A 578-nucleotide genomic window follows, 5' to 3' on the forward strand; every position below is an offset into this window, starting at 1 on the left:
AAAATAAGTAAAACGATGGTCCATGTCCGAACTTCAAAGACATCAAGACGCGAAGAAGAGAATCCAGACCGAGCTAGGAATAATAGCTCACCCTGAAATCTAACGTGCTGAAGACTGGCTAGAGTTGCGGACAAGACGAAGTCACTGGTGCACTTGCTGCACTCCACAAAACAACAAGAAGAACATAAAAGTAGGGGTCAGTACAAGTACTGATTAGGTATCATCGGCCAACTCAAAATAGAAAGCAATATATATATGGAAAAATAATGTAAACTCAACCACAATACTTAACAGGTGACAATCAACAAGTACAAGAACCATTGGCAACAACCTCAAGCACATCTATGAGGACTCAAGCCTCCACACCATACTCATTTGGGAATTAGATTCTTTGAAATTGAGTATATTGACATAATTCAAGATTATTTCTCTTTATTCTTATCGTGTCGGAACATGACACTCCGATCCATTATTCCTATGTGTCAGAACGTGACACTCCGGTCCATTATTCCTATGTGTCGAAACGTGACTCTCCGATCCATTATTCCTACGTGTCGGAACGTGACACTCCGATCCAT

The sequence above is a fragment of the Solanum pennellii genome, chromosome 9 (assembly GCF_001406875.1).
Source record: "Solanum pennellii chromosome 9, SPENNV200".
Lineage (NCBI taxonomy): Eukaryota > Viridiplantae > Streptophyta > Magnoliopsida > Solanales > Solanaceae > Solanum > Solanum pennellii.